The sequence below is a fragment of the Rhinoderma darwinii genome, chromosome 1 (genome assembly GCF_050947455.1).
Source record: "Rhinoderma darwinii isolate aRhiDar2 chromosome 1, aRhiDar2.hap1, whole genome shotgun sequence".
NCBI lineage: Eukaryota > Metazoa > Chordata > Amphibia > Anura > Rhinodermatidae > Rhinoderma > Rhinoderma darwinii.
The window spans coordinates 579,847,530-579,869,958 of record NC_134687.1 but is presented as its reverse complement, the minus strand read 5'-3'; the positions used below and the strand labels follow the sequence as shown (position 1 = coordinate 579,869,958).

At 43.1% G+C, this 22,429-nt stretch overlaps 1 protein-coding gene across 3 annotated transcripts in view; it reads right to left on the bottom strand.

The window, feature by feature from the left end:
• The window catches only part of NIM1K (NIM1 serine/threonine protein kinase), an 89,682-nt gene that overhangs the window by 28,548 nt on the left and 38,705 nt on the right, over positions 1 to 22,429 (bottom strand). For 2 of the 3 annotated variants that reach the window (XM_075839569.1, XM_075839578.1), the window contains exon 2: positions 22,089 to 22,226. The exons of the other annotated variant lie outside the window; for it this stretch is intronic. The gene's annotated coding sequence lies outside the window, so the exon portion shown is untranslated. The remainder of the gene's footprint in view (positions 1 to 22,088; positions 22,227 to 22,429) is intronic. 3 annotated transcript variants of the gene reach the window in all.

Sequence of the window (22,429 nt, the reverse complement as noted above, 5' to 3'; positions counted from 1 at the left end):
GAACTGGAAACCACTCAAGGAACCATTTGCAAGACAGACACAGGTAGATACAAACACGCTCAGGCTATGCAGGGAGGGGCAGAGCCCTTCTTATAGTCCAGGGTGATCAGGGAGAAATTAGCTCAATCTCACACATGTGTGCGCTCTGGCTCCTTATGGCTTGACTGAGCTCGCGAGCACACCCTAGTGGTCACTCCGGAAAAAGGACGGCCGCATGTGCAGACATCTCTGGAGAGAAGGGCGTCGATAGGATGGGAGGAGTTTGTGGTCAGCAACCACGGACGTTACAGACAGACTGGTACAGAAGGATAGGGGAATCTGCCTGCAAGGGTTTACAATCTACAAGGTAAGGTGGAAGGAGACAGAAGGTGAGGGTAGAAGCTGTTCATCCAGTATAGTAGTGGCAGTAGGGTTTATGTAGATTGTAAGCTTTTTAAGAGGTAAGTTTTCAGGTAGCTTATGAAGGTTTGGATGGTGGGATGGAGTCTGAGGTGTTGGTGTAGAAAGTTCAGAGCGGTGGCAAGGTTGAGGGTGGATTAGAGGGGTATAAGAGTGTTAAATGGGAGGACAGAGAGAAGGATGTTGCGGTAGTATAGGCGGGAGATGATGAGGGCAGGTACTAGCATTTTTTTTACTCAAGGTTAAGGAAAGGGCGAATTTGAGAAATGCTTTTGAAGTGGAGGCGGCAGGAAGTGGTAAAGGCTTGGACCTTGTGGTCATAAACAACATGTGCTAGGTCACTGCAGCTAGCATACCGCTGAATACTAGGTCAGTAGCCTGATTTCCTAGGATGACATTAAACAAAACGTATCGTAAAAAAACATAAAAAAGTCAGAAAATGACTTATGGGAGAGTGTTGTGAGCATGCTCTATGCTGTGTGCAGAGAGAGGGAAGAGGGAGGTGCTGAGTCATTCCAATCAGCAATTGACAATGGTTTGATTCTGTGATATCTGTCTTTAACGTAATAATAAAGGTGTTACCTTTCATTGTAATCCACCTTATTATGAGAAATTACTGCCCGTGCCACCAGTGCACACTGCCCAAGCTGAAAAGTCATTCAATAGAGGTTTATAAAGGTTTAGTGGTCAGTATCAAAATCTAAATATTTCATGATTTTTTTTAATATGGATTGTGACATGTAAGATTAAAAAACACCACCAATAATATAAAAAAAAGTATTCCAATTTAGACTGTGTTTACATATAGCGGTCATATTTTGTGTTTTTTTACTGTAATTTTTGGAAAAACTCAGCAAAGCCTTGCAATGTTGCAAAAAAACCCCGCTAATTAACTGGGACATTTGAGCGCAGACTTTTAAAAAATATTCAGTTTGCAATTCCGTCTCCAGAAGACTCCCTTTATTAGGTTTGCAAGCAAAGAATCGCTGAAGGCTGCCCAAACACTTAGTGCATGTGCCATGCGGCTGGGAATCATCCTGCAAAACCAACATGCAGTTTACAGCGAATTGCAGCGGTTTTACAATGCTGTTTTTGGCTGATGGTTTTTTATGTGCTTCAAATTGTGGTAAAACCATGTGCAGTTTTTGCCGAGCGGTTATAAGCCGCCTGGCACATAACCACTACGTGAATATGCAGTCTAATAGGTGCTTTATCAAGTACATGGGTTACAAATATTATATTAGTCTAGGCAGTTGCTTAAGTTCGTCTGCCATTGTATAGACTTTTGATCTGTCTCTTATTCTGCATAATTATTGAATACAATAGTGGCACATAGATAATAGCTTTAGGGTACTATTACACGGCCTACGTCGGCTGTGTACACGAGCGCCGATCAACGAGACAGCTCGTTAATCGGCGCTCACTTGCTCCTTCTAGATGGTGCAATGATTGGATATGTATAGGGACGAGCACTCGTTACTCCAATCACTTGCCCCCATACATTTTCATTATGTCAGCAGCGCATCTCCCTGATTATACATCGGCTGATCATTGCCCTGATTACACAGAATCTGGCCTGAGACCCACCATAAATACCATAGGCAACATAAATCAGTTTTTCCATCTACACAGCTTTCCTTCCTGGAAGTTCTCCAAAATTTGTCTTCCTTTTCACATTTACTCCACCTTAACTGACACCTTATCTCTAGTCAGATATTTGTCTTACGCTCCTATAGCATGGAGTAGGCACAGCCAGGGGCGTAACTAGAAAAGACTGGGCCCCGTAGCAAACTTTTGACTGGGGCCCCCCCTCCGCTGGGTATCACACAACCCCCCCCCTTTTAGATAGTGCCTCCCTATAGATTCCACCACACAGTGCCCCCTATAGATAGCACCATACACAGCCCCCTGTAGATAACGCCTTACACCCCCCCTGTAGATAATATCTTACAGCCCCAAATCCCCCCTGTAGATAATGCCATACAGCCCCTGTAGATAATGCCATACAGCCCCCTGTAGATAACGCCATACAGCCCCCCTGTAGATAACGCCATACAGCCCCCTGTAGATAACACCATACAGCCCCCCTGTAGATAACGTCTTACAGCCCCAAATCCCCCCTGTAGATAACGCCATACAGCCCCCTGTAGATAATGCCATACAGCCCCCCCTGTAGATAATGCCATACAGACCCCCTGTAGATAACGCCATAGACACCCCCTGTAGATAACGCCATACAGACCCCCCTGTAGATAATGCCATACAGACCCCCCTGTAGATAACGCCATAGACACCTCCTGTAGATAACGCCATACAGACCCCCCTGTAGATAACGCCATTCAGACCCCCACTGTAGATAACGCCGAACAGATCCCCCTGTAGATAACGCCATACAGTCCGTCTGATAACGCCATACAGCCCGCCCTGTAGATAATGCTATACAGACCCCCCTGTAGATAACGCCATACAGACACCCCCTGTAGACAACGCCATACAGACCCCCCTGTAGATAATGCCATACAGAGCCCCCTGTAGATAACGCCATACAGACCCCCCTGTAGATAACGCCATACAGACCCCCCTGTAGATAACGCCATACAGAGTCCCCCCTGTAGATAACGCCATACAGACCCCCCCTGTAGATAACGCCATACAGACCCCCTGTAGATAACGCCATACAGACCCCCCTGTAGATAACGCCATACAAACCCCCTGTAGATAATGCCATACAGACCCCCCTGTAGATAACGCCATACAGACCTCCCTGTAGATAACGCCATACAGAGTCCCCCCTGTAGATAACGCCATACAGAACCCCCTATAGATAACGCCATACAGACCCCCCTGTAGATAATGCCATACAGACCCCCCTGTAGATAACGCCATACAGACCCCCATGTAGATAATGCCATACAGACCCCCCTGTAGATAACGCCATACAGACCCCCCTGTAGATAATGCCATACAGACCCCCCCTGTAGATAATGCCATACAGACCCCCCCTGTAGATAACGCCATACAGAACCACCCCCTGTAGATAAGGCCATATAGCCACCCCCCCAAAAAAAAAACGCCCTATAGTTTGTCCTACAAAAGAGATGTATCCCCTATCCACAGGATAGGGGATACATGTGTGATTCTCCATGACAAACCTCGGACTTCCGGCGTCTGCGCAGTTCTATAAAAATTAAAGGAGCGCTGGTCACGCATGCGCACAAGCGCGAGAGGTGCGCAAGTCATTTCTATGGAGCTGCAGACAGACCCCGGAAGTCCGAGGTTTGTCATGGAGAACTTCCGGGGACTTTTGGTCCCCCATTCTCCTTATCGCTGGGCGTCCTAGCGATCACACATGTATCCCCTATCCTGTGGATAGGGGATGCATGTCTTTTGTAGGAACAACCCCTTCAGTGGCGTCATGCTCTAGCAGCCATAGCAGCTGCTAGCAGAGCCTCCGGCCATGGGGGGGGCTCGTGCCGGCGGGCGGCATGGGCCCACTCATGCTGCGGGCCCCGTATCAGTCGCTACGGCTGCTATAGCGGTATTGTCAAGTTGCACTGTGGATATGGTCTGTGGCAACACCGCATCTTTTTCCAGGGTTTTACAGAGATTGCCAAAACAAAAATTATGGTAGAACCGTGGCAAAAACACATATAATTGTTAGTAGTTTTACTGCAGTGCGGGAATGCTGCGGCTCTCTGCTGTGCCATTATCTCATTGTTTGACTGTATACATGTTAGGCTGGGTTCACACTACCTATTTTCAGACGTAAACGAGGCGTATTATGCCTAGTTTTAAGTCTGAAAATAGGGCTACAATACGTCGGCAAACATCTGCCCATTCATTTGAATGGGTTTGCCGACGTACTGTGCAGACGACCTGTCATTTACGCGTCGTCGTTTGACAGCTGTCAAACGACGACGCGTAAAAATACAGCCTCGTCAAAAGAAGTGCAGGACACTTCTTTCAGACGTAATTTGAGCCGTTCTTCATTGAACTCAATGAAGAGCAGCTCAAAATTTACGGCTGTCAGAGAAGCCCCGCAAAATGCGAGGAGGAGCATTTACGACTGAAACGAGGCAGCTGTTTTCTCCTGAAAACAGTCTGTCTTTTCAGACGTAAATGCCTGCTATCGTGTGCACATACCCTAACTTAAAGAGGCTCTGTCACCAGATTATCAAATCCCTATCTCCTATTGCATGTGATCGGCTCTGCGATGTAGATAACAGTAACGTTTTTTTTTTTTTTTTAAACGATCATTTTTGGCTAAGTTATGAGCAATTTTATATTTATGCAAATGAGCCTTTCTAATGGACAACTGGGCGTGTTTTCTCTTATTTCCAACTGGGCGGGCGTGTTTTCTCTTATTTCCAACTGGGCGTGTATTGTGTTTTTAGCAACTGGGCGTGTTTACTTCTTTCACTGTACAATCACATGCTGGGCTGGAACAATTAGTCACTGATTGGTCAGCCTCATACACTTCTTTACAACACCCAGTTGGTAAAAAGTAAAAACACGCCCAGTTGTCCATTGAGAAACTCATTAGCATAAATCTAAACTAGCTCATAACTTGCTCAAAAATGATCGTTTTTCAAAATAAAAACCACTGCTGTTATCTACATTACAGCGCCAATCAGATTATGTAGGAGATAGGGCACTTATAATCTGGTGACAGAGCCTCTTTAAACAGTCCACAAAATAGGCGACATCATCTTCCTTGGATCACCATTATTTGTTTATGCTAAACTTGTGCATACAACGACTTGGCGACGTTTTGTTACCGTACAATTGGGCATGCCTTAAAGGAAATGTGTTGCCAGCAAAACATGTTTGTTTTTTTTAAATTAAACATTTAGTGTGTAGGTGATTAAACATTGTTCAAATTTTTTTTTATTTTTTTCACGAGTCAGGAAATATTATAAATTAGATTCTAATTTATAATATTTCCCATTGCTTGGTCACTAGATGGAGCTATTCCCAAAATTGCAGCATTGCATGTGGTAAAGCAACCACATTGCTTTTTGCTGCAAAATTGGGAAAAAAGCACTCGCTCTAGTGAGCTCTGAGAATCCCCCCCTCCTTTATCCTGGCTAGTGCCGGGATAAACGAGGGGATTGAACGGTCTAACCTCCTACACTGTGTGTCGCCATTTTTTGAGCTAACACACAGTGTAATAGGTTTACATACAGTAGTAAACACACACAAACACGAACATACATAGAAATCTCTTACCTGCTCCTGCCGCCGCGGCTCCCTCCGGCCCGTCCGCTCCGTCTGCTGCCGCTGGTCCAAGTGCACAAGTCCGGAAGTTGCGACCGGAAGTAGTAATCTTACTGTCCGGCCGCGACTTCCGGTCCACAGGAAAATGGCGCTGGACGGCGCGCATTTCAATTTGGACTGTGTGGGAGCGGCGCATGCGCAGTTCCCACACAGACGGCGTACACAGAAGTGGATGGGACGGGACCCGTTCGCAGTCCCTATGGGACTGTGGCTGCCGTATTCCATGTCTGTATGTGTCGTTAATCGACACATACAGAAATGGAAAAAAAAATGGCAGCCCCCATAGGGAAGAAAAAGTGAAAAAATAGAAAAAAGTAACACACAAACACACAAATAAATAAAAACGTTTTTAATAAAACACTAACATTAAACTGACATGAAATTTTTTTTTGTGGTGACACTGTTCCTTTACGCTTCAGGAAGGCTCAATTGTATGGGGCCGAAGTATTGCCTATTTTTGTATACATAAATTTGGCATGAATAAATGTAATTGGGAGTGAACCATCCCATTGGACGACTTTGCATTATTGACCTAAAGGAGGGTTTGATGTTCCTGGTGTGTTTTTTCTGGTGTATCCATGTTAATGTAGCATTTGAATAATTTTTTTTTTGTCTGGAAGGCTACTATATATAAAAAAATTTCGGTGCCGGATCCTGGTTACACAAAGTGACTTGAAAATGTGTCGTTTTTAGTGCCTATGCCGTTTTTTGTTTTTTTTGCAGCTTTTGACTTTAATGGTAAAAATAATGGCATATAAACTTTTCTTAGAACTGTTTCTTCATAACATGTGGCAGCCGTGCAGATTACTGCTGGTTCTGCTCCTTGCTGTTAGGGTTGTTCGAATAAATATATATCTATAAATTATAATACATTACTATAAGGCATCATTTACACGAGCGTAATATACGCGTGTGCGACGCGCGTGCTTTTCACGCGTGTCGTACGCACCTATATTAGTCTATTGGGGCATGCAGACAGTCCGTGAGTTTTGCGCAGCGCGAGTGCGTTGCGTAAAACTCACGACATGTCCTATCTTTGTGCGCTGTTCGCGCATCACGCACCCATTGAAATCAATGGGTGCGTGAAAACCACGCATGCCGCACGGAAGCACTTCCGTGTGACGTGCGTGATTCGCGCAACAGCTGTCAAACTCTGAATGTAAACAAAAAAGCACCACAGGCTTTTCTGTTTATAAACATCCAAACGGAGTGTCATAATGATGGCGGCTGCGCGAAAATCACGCAGCCGCGCATCATACGGGGATGACACACGGAGCTGTTAAGTACCTTTTGCGCACACAAAACGCAGCGTTTTTTGCGTGCGCAAAACGCACACGCTCGTGTAAATGAGGCCTAAATGTTGAGATTGGTCGGTAAACATAGTGTTACCAGAACTGCTGTAGGGAACATGAAACTACAGAGACAGCAGCCGCACCAGAGCTTGTTATGTAACAGCTAGACTGTGAGAATACAGTGTGCAATGTGACAGCTACAGTGGGTTTATCCTCTTATGGAAGTGAAATGCAGAACAAAAATAGTAACGGTAGATAAACATCCCTGCGTTCGCTTCTACCCAGTGATCTGTGATTTTGAGTCATGACATCATTTATTTTCAAGATTGTTCCTTAATATAATTTACGCTGTGTGTCCTTTGTTGTTTTATACATTTTATAGATACACAAAGGAATTATTGTGGAATTCCCTGTGATCATTCTGTGCCCTCATTCTCCAGGATACTACCTTCAGGATGTCGTTTTCTATAATTTAAAGAGGACCTGTCACCGCTCCTGACATTTCTGTTTTATTAAATAATTGTATTCCCAATGAAATAACAATTCTGAAGCATCTTTTCTTAGAAATCAACATTGTGCCATTCCTCTGTTATTCCTCTTAGACATTATGAATAAATTGACAATTGGGTGTTATCAGTTGGGGGCGTGTCCCTACACACTGACAATGTCCAATCAGCACTAACAGAGTCAGACTGTGTAGGGACACGCCCGATTGACATTGGGAATAGTAACACAAAGTTGTAAATTTATTCATAAATTTCAAGGAGGAATAACTGAGGAATAGCACAATGCAGAGTTGTAAGAAAAGATGTTCCAGAATTGTTATTTTATGGAGAATACAAGTATTTCATAAAATTGACATGTCAGGAGAGGCGACAAGTCCTCTTTAAAGAATCTGACACAGTGCCTGCATTGTTTGAATATTCCAGCCAATCAGAGAATAGATCCAAAGGCTCATGGTTGTTTCAGACTCCACTACAAACCTTGCCACTTAAAGCAGTGATGAAACTCTCTACAAGTGTCAAGACCAAGCCGCACCATCAAGCACAGTAACCTCTTCATTCTGCTGAGCGATAGAGATCAAAGTAGTCAGACCCCCGCCAATCATACATTGATGGCCTATCATAGGAATCGACCATGAATGTGTATTCCCGGAAAACCCCTTTAATCAAGCCATATGGAAATGGGTTGAATTCAGGTACACTTATGGCTTTTCTTGTCTTTCACTAGGCCCATAAGCCAAGAAGGTGAATGATCTTTATGTGGAAGCAATATAGGGGCAAGTACATCTGGATTGAAGGGAATTAAGTCCAATATTGTGAATTTCGATGAGAATGCATATGTGAAAACAATAAGTCACATTTACCAATTACATCACAGGGTTGGGTTTTCTAAACGTTTTTGTAAACATTTTAATTATTTTGAGCAGCGTCAGACAGTCTTCAAAATGTCTCATGACACAAAGCAAATTTCTCTAATACAAACCACGTACCCAACACATCCCTACACTCTACTTTTGTAAGAAAATGTCTCAAATGTTTGATAAATATGGTGGCAGTTTCCAAGCAGTATATCCCCTGGGCAAAATCTATGAGAAGCCCTTGCTTTTTTTGGGAGGAGAGGGAATAGAAGATAATATTGCTAAAAGTACCATACAGTGCCCACATAATACTTTCATATTGTGTCTATATAATAGTGCCCTATAATGCTCAAATGGGAGTGCTATATATATAGTAGCAAAATGGTACCGCTATTAATACTACAGACATTGCAACGTGGTGAGTCTGTAATCAGCCGCGAGGTAGTGGAGGCCCCTGAACTGTGAAGGCCGCAGGTTACATGCCCCTTTTTGCCCATGTTGTAATATTAACATGTCTGCTTTCTGTGCCCCTTACTCCAGTTTTAAAGCTACAACACATTCCTAAATCTATACAATTGTTGAAAGACTGTTTTTGCTACTCTACAAGGTTACATAATAAATAAAGAGAAAGAATCATACATTTTATTTTGGAAAGCAAATGAAATGCAATCCTAAATGTTTATAATAAGACAATTGGTTAGTGCTGAGCATCCCGTCTCGTGGGCCAGACAGGATTAGACATAACACTGTTAATGACACACAGGTGAGAAACCTAGAAGCTTATACAAATCCCATCCATGAACTAGATTGACATTATGAACTGCTGCCAGGAAAATCCCAGCACACATTGTCCCAGAGGCCAGGCCCCAGCCTAATGTTGACTACAAAGAGCCGGGCGTGCTGTATCAGCCATAGCGAGAATGATGCTCAGCACTGCAAATCACATTTTCGTCCGAAATGCATTTATAGTAGGAATAGCAGATATAGAAAGAGTCAAAAAAATGTAAACTTGGCTGTAGAGAACATTTTTGTATGATTTGACTCATGTGTATCATGTTCCTTATGAAGAGTGGCATATACGGATACAAGTGTGTAACTACCTGGATACAGGGCCACACACACAGCTGCTATGGGGCGTAGCAGCCGAGGAGGCCTGCCTTAACTGTTAAAATGACTTAGAGGTTAGGGGCAGTTAATAAAATCCCCACCTTTGCAATCAATTTTAAAAATAGTTTCCAATGTATCTGCAATTAACAAACTTTGCAAATAGTCTAAATAAAAAATCACTATTGTTTTGTGTCTACAGCTCCTATGCAGACTTATGTGTCTCCATGGTAACAGACTACAAGAAAACTCTCAGTAGTCTGATCCAGCAGTCAAACTCCTTTCTATCTGTCCTCTACTTCTTGATAACCTACCTAAAATATGCTATTAAGAAGTAGAGGACAGATGGACGGGAGTATGACTATGATTTTTAGATGGATTAGAACAATAAAATAAATAGTTGAAAAGGTGAGATATAACTTGAGTGAGTAGAGGAGGAGGAGGGTTAAAGGTGATGGATATTGTAAGGCAAGGTGCTTAGAGGATAAAAAAATGAAAAAAGACTTTCCACTTTCTGGACTTCCTCATGACAAAGTGGGGCCACATTACAATTTTTGCTAGGGAGCCCTTTGGTTACTTGTTACGCCCTAAACATTTAATATGGCCATGAAAAACATAGAAGTAAAAGTGAAAAAAAATGATTTGGCCAAAATGATTACCAATACCCCAGGTATTTTTCATTATTATGTATATTCGCTTCTCTTGGACACAGCCGGGTCTTTGATGCTGGGAGAGCATGGTGTGTTGTTGTTTGGCATAGCAAGCAGGGTAGCCCGCTCTATGAATTATCAAGGCGTCACAAATAGGCTTCTACCTGGCTATACACGTTGTGCCTCATGACGTACACACTATCCCTCCATGTTTCACTCACTTGCACCCCATTATCCATTTATTTCTATTGAGGCACTTCATTTATTACTGCCCCCTATATTTCACTTATAGTATTACACTTGCACACACACTATTCATTTATTATTTCTTACTACACATCCCATGCACCACACACCACTCCCCTCAAGACTAGTGGGAGTGGCTATTATTATTTAAAGCACCTGCTCGCCCTTTCATCAGCATTTCTGGCCTGGCTGTGTCCATTTGTAAGTATGGCCTTTTTCGGTGGTTTTGTATATGTCCCTGTGTTTTTATCGGTTCTGTTTGTGTATCAGGAACGTTCTGTTCCAGTTTAGGAGTTAGGGACTCGCAAGTCTGGGGATCCTTGTCGTGGATTGCGAGCTTGCGTCCTTTTGGCCAAAATGATTACCAATACCCCAGGTATTTTTCATTATTATGTATATTCGCTTCTCTTGGACACAGCCGGGTCTTTGATGCTGGGAGAGCATGGTGTGTTGTTGTTTGGCATAGCAAGCAGGGTAGCCCGCTCTATGAATTATCAAGGCGTCACAAATAGGCTTCTACCTGGCTATACACGTTGTGCCTCATGACGTACACACTATCCCTCCATGTTTCACTCACTTGCACCCCATTATCCATTTATTTCTATTGAGGCACTTCATTTATTACTGCCCCCTATATTTCACTTATAGTATTACACTTGCACACACACTATTCATTTATTATTTCTTACTACACATCCCATGCACCACACACCACTCCCCTCAAGACTAGTGGGAGTGGCTATTATTATTTAAAGCACCTGCTCGCCCTTTCATCAGCATTTCTGGCCTGGCTGTGTCCATTTGTAAGTATGGCCTTTTTCGGTGGTTTTGTATATGTCCCTGTGTTTTTATCGGTTCTGTTTGTGTATCAGGAACGTTCTGTTCCAGTTTAGGAGTTAGGGACTCGCAAGTCTGGGGATCCTTGTCGTGGATTGCGAGCTTGCGTCCTTTTGGCCAAAATGATTACCAATACCCCAGGTATTTTTCATTATTATGTATATTCGCTTCTCTTGGACACAGCCGGGTCTTTGATGCTGGGAGAGCATGGTGTGTTGTTGTTTGGCATAGCAAGCAGGGTAGCCCGCTCTATGAATTATCAAGGCGTCACAAATAGGCTTCTACCTGGCTATACACGTTGTGCCTCATGACGTACACACTATCCCTCCATGTTTCACTCACTTGCACCCCATTATCCATTTATTTCTATTGAGGCACTTCATTTATTACTGCCCCCTATATTTCACTTATAGTATTACACTTGCACACACACTATTCATTTATTATTTCTTACTACACATCCCATGCACCACACACCACTCCCCTCAAGACTAGTGGGAGTGGCTATTATTATTTAAAGCACCTGCTCGCCCTTTCATCAGCATTTCTGGCCTGGCTGTGTCCATTTGTAAGTATGGCCTTTTTCGGTGGTTTTGTATATGTCCCTGTGTTTTTATCGGTTCTGTTTGTGTATCAGGAACGTTCTGTTCCAGTTTAGGAGTTAGGGACTCGCAAGTCTGGGGATCCTTGTCGTGGATTGCGAGCTTGCGTCCTTTTGGCCAAAATGATTACCAATACCCCAGGTATTTTTCATTATTATGTATATTCGCTTCTCTTGGACACAGCCGGGTCTTTGATGCTGGGAGAGAATGGTGTGTTGTTGTTTGGCATAGCAAGCAGGGTAGCCCGCTCTATGAATTATCAAGGCGTCACAAATAGGCTTCTACCTGGCTATACACGTTGTGCCTCATGACGTACACACTATCCCTCCATGTTTCACTCACTTGCACCCCATTATCCATTTATTTCTATTGAGGCACTTCATTTATTACTGCCCCCTATATTTCACTTATAGTATTACACTTGCACACACACTATTCATTTATTATTTCTTACTACACATCCCATGCACCACACACCACTCCCCTCAAGACTAGTGGGAGTGGCTATTATTATTTAAAGCACCTGCTCGCCCTTTCATCAGCATTTCTGGCCTGGCTGTGTCCATTTGTAAGTATGGCCTTTTTCGGTGGTTTTGTATATGTCCCTGTGTTTTTATCGGTTCTGTTTGTGTATCAGGAACGTTCTGTTCCAGTTTAGGAGTTAGGGACTCGCAAGTCTGGGGATCCTTGTCGTGGATTGCGAGCTTGCGTCCTTTTGGCCAAAATGATTACCAATACCCCAGGTATTTTTCATTATTATGTATATTCGCTTCTCTTGGACACAGCCGGGTCTTTGATGCTGGGAGAGCATGGTGTGTTGTTGTTTGGCATAGCAAGCAGGGTAGCCCGCTCTATGAATTATCAAGGCGTCACAAATAGGCTTCTACCTGGCTATACACGTTGTGCCTCATGACGTACACACTATCCCTCCATGTTTCACTCACTTGCACCCCATTATCCATTTATTTCTATTGAGGCACTTCATTTATTACTGCCCCCTATATTTCACTTATAGTATTACACTTGCACACACACTATTCATTTATTATTTCTTACTACACATCCCATGCACCACACACCACTCCCCTCAAGACTAGTGGGAGTGGCTATTATTATTTAAAGCACCTGCTCGCCCTTTCATCAGCATTTCTGGCCTGGCTGTGTCCATTTGTAAGTATGGCCTTTTTCGGTGGTTTTGTATATGTCCCTGTGTTTTTATCGGTTCTGTTTGTGTATCAGGAACGTTCTGTTCCAGTTTAGGAGTTAGGGACTCGCAAGTCTGGGGATCCTTGTCGTGGATTGCGAGCTTGCGTCCTTTTGGCCAAAATGATTACCAATACCCCAGGTATTTTTCATTATTATGTATATTCGCTTCTCTTGGACACAGCCGGGTCTTTGATGCTGGGAGAGCATGGTGTGTTGTTGCTTGGCATAGCAAGCAGGGTAGCCCGCTCTATGAATTATCAAGGCGTCACAAATAGGCTTCTACCTGGCTATACACGTTGTGCCTCATGACGTACACACTATCCCTCCATGTTTCACTCACTTGCACCCCATTATCCATTTATTTCTATTGAGGCACTTCATTTATTACTGCCCCCTATATTTCACTTATAGTATTACACTTGCACACACACTATTCATTTATTATTTCTTACTACACATCCCATGCACCACACACCACTCCCCTCAAGACTAGTGGGAGTGGCTATTATTATTTAAAGCACCTGCTCGCCCTTTCATCAGCATTTCTGGCCTGGCTGTGTCCATTTGTAAGTATGGCCTTTTTCGGTGGTTTTGTATATGTCCCTGTGTTTTTATCGGTTCTGTTTGTGTATCAGGAACGTTCTGTTCCAGTTTAGGAGTTAGGGACTCGCAAGTCTGGGGATCCTTGTCGTGGATTGCGAGCTTGCGTCCTTTTGGCCAAAATGATTACCAATACCCCAGGTATTTTTCATTATTATGTATATTCGCTTCTCTTGGACACAGCCGGGTCTTTGATGCTGGGAGAGCATGGTGTGTTGTTGTTTGGCATAGCAAGCAGGGTAGCCCGCTCTATGAATTATCAAGGCGTCACAAATAGGCTTCTACCTGGCTATACACGTTGTGCCTCATGACGTACACACTATCCCTCCATGTTTCACTCACTTGCACCCCATTATCCATTTATTTCTATTGAGGCACTTCATTTATTACTGCCCCCTATATTTCACTTATAGTATTACACTTGCACACACACTATTCATTTATTATTTCTTACTACACATCCCATGCACCACACACCACTCCCCTCAAGACTAGTGGGAGTGGCTATTATTATTTAAAGCACCTGCTCGCCCTTTCATCAGCATTTCTGGCCTGGCTGTGTCCATTTGTAAGTATGGCCTTTTTCGGTGGTTTTGTATATGTCCCTGTGTTTTTATCGGTTCTGTTTGTGTATCAGGAACGTTCTGTTCCAGTTTAGGAGTTAGGGACTCGCAAGTCTGGGGATCCTTGTCGTGGATTGCGAGCTTGCGTCCTTTTGGCCAAAATGATTACCAATACCCCAGGTATTTTTCATTATTATGTATATTCGCTTCTCTTGGACACAGCCGGGTCTTTGATGCTGGGAGAGCATGGTGTGTTGTTGTTTGGCATAGCAAGCAGGGTAGCCCGCTCTATGAATTATCAAGGCGTCACAAATAGGCTTCTACCTGGCTATACACGTTGTGCCTCATGACGTACACACTATCCCTCCATGTTTCACTCACTTGCACCCCATTATCCATTTATTTCTATTGAGGCACTTCATTTATTACTGCCCCCTATATTTCACTTATAGTATTACACTTGCACACACACTATTCATTTATTATTTCTTACTACACATCCCATGCACCACACACCACTCCCCTCAAGACTAGTGGGAGTGGCTATTATTATTTAAAGCACCTGCTCGCCCTTTCATCAGCATTTCTGGCCTGGCTGTGTCCATTTGTAAGTATGGCCTTTTTCGGTGGTTTTGTATATGTCCCTGTGTTTTTATCGGTTCTGTTTGTGTATCAGGAACGTTCTGTTCCAGTTTAGGAGTTAGGGACTCGCAAGTCTGGGGATCCTTGTCGTGGATTGCGAGCTTGCGTCCTTTTGGCCAAAATGATTACCAATACCCCAGGTATTTTTCATTATTATGTATATTCGCTTCTCTTGGACACAGCCGGGTCTTTGATGCTGGGAGAGCATGGTGTGTTGTTGTTTGGCATAGCAAGCAGGGTAGCCCGCTCTATGAATTATCAAGGCGTCACAAATAGGCTTCTACCTGGCTATACACGTTGTGCCTCATGACGTACACACTATCCCTCCATGTTTCACTCACTTGCACCCCATTATCCATTTATTTCTATTGAGGCACTTCATTTATTACTGCCCCCTATATTTCACTTATAGTATTACACTTGCACACACACTATTCATTTATTATTTCTTACTACACATCCCATGCACCACACACCACTCCCCTCAAGACTAGTGGGAGTGGCTATTATTATTTAAAGCACCTGCTCGCCCTTTCATCAGCATTTCTGGCCTGGCTGTGTCCATTTGTAAGTATGGCCTTTTTCGGTGGTTTTGTATATGTCCCTGTGTTTTTATCGGTTCTGTTTGTGTATCAGGAACGTTCTGTTCCAGTTTAGGAGTTAGGGACTCGCAAGTCTGGGGATCCTTGTCGTGGATTGCGAGCTTGCGTCCTTTTGGCCAAAATGATTACCAATACCCCAGGTATTTTTCATTATTATGTATATTCGCTTCTCTTGGACACAGCCGGGTCTTTGATGCTGGGAGAGCATGGTGTGTTGTTGTTTGGCATAGCAAGCAGGGTAGCCCGCTCTATGAATTATCAAGGCGTCACAAATAGGCTTCTACCTGGCTATACACGTTGTGCCTCATGACGTACACACTATCCCTCCATGTTTCACTCACTTGCACCCCATTATCCATTTATTTCTATTGAGGCACTTCATTTATTACTGCCCCCTATATTTCACTTATAGTATTACACTTGCACACACACTATTCATTTATTATTTCTTACTACACATCCCATGCACCACACACCACTCCCCTCAAGACTAGTGGGAGTGGCTATTATTATTTAAAGCACCTGCTCGCCCTTTCATCAGCATTTCTGGCCTGGCTGTGTCCATTTGTAAGTATGGCCTTTTTCGGTGGTTTTGTATATGTCCCTGTGTTTTTATCGGTTCTGTTTGTGTATCAGGAACGTTCTGTTCCAGTTTAGGAGTTAGGGACTCGCAAGTCTGGGGATCCTTGTCGTGGATTGCGAGCTTGCGTCCTTTTGGCCAAAATGATTACCAATACCCCAGGTATTTTTCATTATTATGTATATTCGCTTCTCTTGGACACAGCCGGGTCTTTGATGCTGGGAGAGCATGGTGTGTTGTTGTTTGGCATAGCAAGCAGGGTAGCCCGCTCTATGAATTATCAAGGCGTCACAAATAGGCTTCTACCTGGCTATACACGTTGTGCCTCATGACGTACACACTATCCCTCCATGTTTCACTCACTTGCACCCCATTATCCATTTATTTCTATTGAGGCACTTCATTTATTACTGCCCCCTATATTTCACTTATAGTATTACACTTGCACACACACTATTCATTTATTATTTCTTACTACACATCCCATGCACCACACACCACTCCCCTCAAGACTAGTGGGAGTGGCTATTATTATTTAAAGCACCTGCTCGCCCTTTCATCAGCATTTCTGGCCTGGCTGTGTCCATTTGTAAGTATGGCCTTTTTCGGTGGTTTTGTATATGTCCCTGTGTTTTTATCGGTTCTGTTTGTGTATCAGGAACGTTCTGTTCCAGTTTAGGAGTTAGGGACTCGCAAGTCTGGGGATCCTTGTCGTGGATTGCGAGCTTGCGTCCTTTTGGCCAAAATGATTACCAATACCCCAGGTATTTTTCATTATTATGTATATTCGCTTCTCTTGGACACAGCCGGGTCTTTGATGCTGGGAGAGCATGGTGTGTTGTTGTTTGGCATAGCAAGCAGGGTAGCCCGCTCTATGAATTATCAAGGCGTCACAAATAGGCTTCTACCTGGCTATACACGTTGTGCCTCATGACGTACACACTATCCCTCCATGTTTCACTCACTTGCACCCCATTATCCATTTATTTCTATTGAGGCACTTCATTTATTACTGCCCCCTATATTTCACTTATAGTATTACACTTGCACACACACTATTCATTTATTATTTCTTACTACACATCCCATGCACCACACACCACTCCCCTCAAGACTAGTGGGAGTGGCTATTATTATTTAAAGCACCTGCTCGCCCTTTCATCAGCATTTCTGGCCTGGCTGTGTCCATTTGTAAGTATGGCCTTTTTCGGTGGTTTTGTATATGTCCCTGTGTTTTTATCGGTTCTGTTTGTGTATCAGGAACGTTCTGTTCCAGTTTAGGAGTTAGGGACTCGCAAGTCTGGGGATCCTTGTCGTGGATTGCGAGCTTGCGTCCTTTTGGCCAAAATGATTACCAATACCCCAGGTATTTTTCATTATTATGTATATTCGCTTCTCTTGGACACAGCCGGGTCTTTGATGCTGGGAGAGCATGGTGTGTTGTTGTTTGGCATAGCAAGCAGGGTAGCCCGCTCTATGAATTATCAAGGCGTCACAAATAGGCTTCTACCTGGCTATACACGTTGTGCCTCATGACGTACACACTATCCCTCCATGTTTCACTCACTTGCACCCCATTATCCATTTATTTCTATTGAGGCACTTCATTTATTACTGCCCCCTATATTTCACTTATAGTATTACACTTGCACACACACTATTCATTTATTATTTCTTACTACACATCCCATGCACCACACACCACTCCCCTCAAGACTAGTGGGAGTGGCTATTATTATTTAAAGCACCTGCTCGCCCTTTCATCAGCATTTCTGGCCTGGCTGTGTCCATTTGTAAGTATGGCCTTTTTCGGTGGTTTTGTATATGTCCCTGTGTTTTTATCGGTTCTGTTTGTGTATCAGGAACGTTCTGTTCCAGTTTAGGAGTTAGGGACTCGCAAGTCTGGGGATCCTTGTCGTGGATTGCGAGCTTGCGTCCTTTTGGCCAAAATGATTACCAATACCCCAGGTATTTTTCATTATTATGTATATTCGCTTCTCTTGGACACAGCCGGGTCTTTGATGCTGGGAGAGCATGGTGTGTTGTTGTTTGGCATAGCAAGCAGGGTAGCCCGCTCTATGAATTATCAAGGCGTCACAAATAGGCTTCTACCTGGCTATACACGTTGTGCCTCATGACGTACACACTATCCCTCCATGTTTCACTCACTTGCACCCCATTATCCATTTATTTCTATTGAGGCACTTCATTTATTACTGCCCCCTATATTTCACTTATAGTATTACACTTGCACACACACTATTCATTTATTATTTCTTACTACACATCCCATGCACCACACACCACTCCCCTCAAGACTAGTGGGAGTGGCTATTATTATTTAAAGCACCTGCTCGCCCTTTCATCAGCATTTCTGGCCTGGCTGTGTCCATTTGTAAGTATGGCCTTTTTCGGTGGTTTTGTATATGTCCCTGTGTTTTTATCGGTTCTATAGAAGTAAAAGTGGTTTGAGACTCTTTATCTATTATATTCTGGAATTGTTATATTAGGGCCAATTTTGTAGAAGGCAAATTAACCTATGAGTATATTTTTGGAGTGTGGAAAAAAGTACCCAGAGGAAACCCATGCAAACATAGGGAGATCATACAAACTCCATGCAGATGTTGTCCTTAGACAGAAAAAAAACCAGAAGCCCAGGCAACAGTGCTGCCCATGTGATTGAAGGTAGGTAAAACTTTTTCCTAGGTTTAGGACTTTTTTTAACTGAACACCCAGCTCACTTATTATTAGTGCCCCTACTAGCAGAGTTTATTCCTTCTCCCACTCCAGCCCTCCGCCCTCTCCGAAAACAAAAATGTAACGCTTAGAAAACTATGTAGTTTGTAAAACCATAAACAGCAATATTGTGCAAGCTGGTAAGAGCAAACATGAACTTTTTTCCATTACGTTATTAAAAAAATCTCTGCATACACCAATCATATATTTTTTTTCTGCATAAAATTTGCAAACAAAGAAGTATTTGTAAAGCTTTAGAGATGCTAAGTTGAGGTTAAAAGACTACTGCCTGGTTCCATTTCACTACTGCACGGATTACTGTGGAGATGCCGTCTGTCAGGCTATAAGAGGATATATACACTAATGCGACAGGGACTTGGAGCACACATTGCCTGTTATTTGCAAGCATAGGAATGTATAACCTGCAGGTACCTTCAGGGTGAGAATTCTGGGTATATATTCTGCCCACATAACATCAGTTAAAGCTAGTGGCTGGGAGGCATGCACCCTGGGTGCCGCTAGGGGGGTGCCAACAAACTACTCTGCCTTTGCATTTAGATACAGGGCTAGGACAGCTAACTGAATCCTTGCCGTCTTTATACAGGGGTTGTCCGAATTAAGGACAAGATGATTGCAGGCGATCATGACTGGACCCAAAATGCAAATGTTTAATTTCCCAGATGAAGGGAAAAGCGAGCATTACAAGTTGTCCAGGTAAATGAATGAACAGGGGTGGTGCTCCAAAGGTGCGCTGTTCTGCTCTCAGCTTTAGGTGACAGATTGGGGTCCGAGGGGTGCCAAGTGGAAAACCCCCGTTAGCTTAACATGGTCTAATCGGACATTTAACTAGGGGTATACAACCCCTTGAAGAGCATTTGAAAAATAATTAGTGTTCAATTTAAAGTGGATATTATTTACTTTAAGCTTTTAGGGAAGTTTGGGAATGTTTCTTCTCCTCGCTCGTGCCCTCCTCCCTTGTCTAGACTTTGCCTTCCCTTCCTGCTTTGGGTAAATAATAGTGGACGTGAGAACAGATCTCCTGAACAAAAGTGTGAGTTCTGTCTAAAATTCCTCCGGTTTGCTAGAAAACATATTTTTTTTTACTGTAGTTGCATTAGAAAGTTCTGACATTAAATACTGAATTGGACAAACTACTTGGTAATTCTCCTATTACAGGATTTCAGAAGATCTAGAAGTTGTTCTCATGCTCTACATCCTTCCATTAGAAATAGTACATCTAGTAAGATATACCTTCCGTGGTTCAACTGAACTGGACTTAGAGGGTTTATCCATGGGATATGCCAAAAATGTCTGATAGATGCAAGTGGGATTCACACCTATCTGGAGAACAGGGGTTCCCGTACCCCTGACCCTCTGCCTGGTGAGGCGGGCACATCCAGGTGGAGAATCAATGGAAAGGTGGCTAGGCATATGTATGTCTCTATCCATTCTGCTCTATAGGATTTATGGAAACATGCCTAGCCACCTCTACATTCATTCTCTGCCTGTATGCGGCAGTCGGCGGCCATAGGGTCCTATGTTGATCTAAGTCTGGTTCAGTAGAACCACTGGAGGTCCGGCATTGTAGCTGTATTACAACCATAGGATTCTCCCATACTCTCCAACATTTGAAAATGAAAAACAAAAGGTAGAAGACAACTCTCACCCAGTGGTAACAGTCTGTCCCCTCCCGACTAGTCCCTGCACTCTTCACAGCAGCTCCCTTTCCAGCCACAGATTCTCTCCAGAGTATCTGCAATAGCTGCCTCCATTCCAGCCACAAATGCCCCAACTGCAACCCCAAATGTGTCTCAGAACCCGGTGCTGGACTAGGCTTCTCCCTACGTCTGACATATGTTAGATGCCATAAAGACACCAGGGAAGCAGTCTGCAACCGTTCAATTTGGCAGAATTGAAGAAAATCCTTAGAACTCGATTTTTGTGATATATACCAAAGAAATTTGGCACTATACTGCCAAAATCAATACACTTGGAGGATATACACTCCATACATTGCTGTCAATCATTCTTAGATAAGAATACTAGAGCTGAAGCTCAACTTCGGAGGGGTTATCCAAGACTGCTTGGAAAAGAGAACCTACAACTCCTATGACAATTCTCTGCAGACATAGGGTTAATTTAATTTATTGTCTTTTTGTCAAAAGACAAAAAAGACAATTAGACTTCAAAGACGGGAAATCTAAAGGCTGGCCACCGCTACAACAGATTATGATTATATATGCACAGCAACTTATTCACAACGCATTCATTATTATTTCCTATTGTCACCTCACGATTCAGACCTGTACAGTACGACTTTGAACTTCTACGCACCCGGCTCATCCGTAGGAAACATCTATCAGAGAAATGAATATCTTAATTCTCGTTTTTTCCAAAATGATACTCACTGAGTTATAACTATTCTATATGTGACAAACTCAGCTCTGCTGTATCTCGCATGTAGACATGGAGTTGTCCAGAGGGATCTATTTCTGTATCCATCAATGTAGCTGAGACATATGCAAATAAACAAAACTACCCCCACTGCAGCTGCAGCCCCTAATACCAGTGTTGTGGCACTGGATATCAACAGGGTAGATTATGAAGGAGCGCAACTGGTACTTTGTATTTTAGCAGTATTATAATATATATCTATATAGATCTATATATATATATATATATATATATCTATATATATATATATATATATTATATACCAAAGCTGAGTTTTTCATTTGGCACGACTCATCGTATTCTCATTATGCATTGTCTATGGTTTTACATAGGGCTGCAAGCTAGCGAACTGCATTATCTTTACTCAGAGATCATGTTGTACAAACAACACAGCGTGAAATAACAAATTCCTTTCTGCTACATCTGTATTCCCCTCCTTTAAGATTCCCAATAATATGATAATACATCTGCATTTAAGTTAGGGACTTTTATTTAAAGAGTATTGGAGCTTATTTTTATCACCGTCAACATATATTTTAGGAGTATACATATCATATACGCAACACTACACATAGTCCCTGCAGGCAAGAGCTCCCACGTGGTAAGTAATAGAGATCCCTACTGTCAATTTGACCACACTAATGATTCCCATCGATTTCTGCGTTGGCACACCAAAGGGATTTTCTGGAGAGTGATAGGGGCCTATACACTGTTCTTGTAAAGGGGCCCTCAGTTGCTTGTGCCCATTGCTGATCTGCAGGAGGAGGCAGAGAGGGAGCTCTGTCTCTGCACCACATCCCTGCACTTACATACAGATCAATGTAAATGTAAGGAGCTCCAACCTATAAGCTGCACGGTAGATTGGGCCTTACTCCTGTCTGTCAATAATCACTTTTAAAGCCCAGTTTTATATTTACTGCCCCTTTAAGAGAACTTACCTTATATATGGAAACCTCAGTGCGCTATGGATTTATACTTCTGTGCTGTTTGAGTCCCTCAGTAGATTTCGACTCTTGGTAACCATATGGATTGTGCTTCTCTGGAATGTCCTGTCTTGGGTTCGGGTCTTCAGCACCCTATTTATACAGAACATCATAAGAAATCAGAGCTGTGCAGATAATCTGCTTCCTTCTGCCTGGAATACGACAAGCGTTTTGATCTTACTGTCGAACAACATGTGTGCTTGGCTGTGTGTGCGCCGTTTCCTCTGCTTTACGTGTTCCCACTAAGCCAGGCTGTCTGGCTCTGAATCTTCCTGTGCTGTTCCTGCAAGCTTTAC